Raw genomic sequence first — 1,173 nt, forward strand, 5'->3', positions numbered from 1 at the left:
CACCCCGACCCACGGCATGAGTGTCAGTAGGAGAGTCAGTAGATGTTCTGCCCAGGGTGCAAGTGTCAAGCTAGACTTCTTTCCTTCAAATGATTGTGTGGAGTGACAGAAGATCAGGAAATGGTTATAGCCGCTGCCTCTGCCCCTCCTCTACTCCCTCCTTCCCTCTGTCTCCTTTTCTTTGCCCTAAGGCTTGGTTTCTGACATTGGCAACCAAGCAATCCTAAATGATGTATTGCAGTCCGTACATCTCAGTAATCTTTGAATTCAGTTTAATGATCCTTAGGATACCCACAAGTGAACTGCAGACAAGAAATATTTGAGCAGGAATAGTAGGTTTGTGGGTTTATAGAGAGATCACTGCAAACTTACACATTCCTTCAAAGCAGCGTGAGGTGATGAGAATCAAGACAGCAGAGGCTGCTTGTCAAAGGAAAATTCTATGGGCACAGGTCAATGGGCACTGTGCCAAGCCCTAAACCAGTTGTGAGAAGCAAGGCTCAGCAGTCACAAGAGTGAGGCCAGTGTCGTGGATTAGTAATGTCACCACCATGACTCAGGTAAGGGCAAAATCAGAAGGTGGAGCCCAGGCACTAAGGTGGCACTTTGGAAATATTCGGGGCAATGTCAAATGGATGAGGCAGAACACCCTGGGACAAACAACAACAACAAGCTTCCTTGTAATGGCCGTTTTTGCCACGGCCGACCCTGAGGGTGACTTATTCGGCTATTGCAGGAGCCTCCCTGCATTTCTGACCTGGTATCCCAATTGTCACTTTTCCCAGAGAGAAGCCAGGAGGGTTCTCACAGCAGCAGCCAGGAGGCTTAGAGGTTAGACTCTTCCACGCTCCTGTCATGGCTGGAGAGAGACTTGCCTCTTGACTGTCCAGGCTCCTCCACGGCAGCTTCCCTTCAGACAGCGGAATCTCCCAGTGTCTAGGACAGCTCTGTGAGCCTGAAGGTTAAACCCCACTTCCTTTCGCACAGCTGTGAAACATTTCACAGGGTTGATGTGAGGATAAACGAGATGGTGCAGAGAATGCATTTCGTAAAGCCGCACACTCGCTGACCGCTCAACAAAGTTAGAGAGCGTGCCAGCTGACACGTTCAATGATGAGCGACGCCAATCCCTTCATTGGTACTCTTCGAGTCCTAGCCAGCATGTGTTGTTTT

Source organism: Microtus pennsylvanicus, chromosome 7 (genome assembly GCF_037038515.1).
Source record: "Microtus pennsylvanicus isolate mMicPen1 chromosome 7, mMicPen1.hap1, whole genome shotgun sequence".
Taxonomy (NCBI): domain Eukaryota; kingdom Metazoa; phylum Chordata; class Mammalia; order Rodentia; family Cricetidae; genus Microtus; species Microtus pennsylvanicus.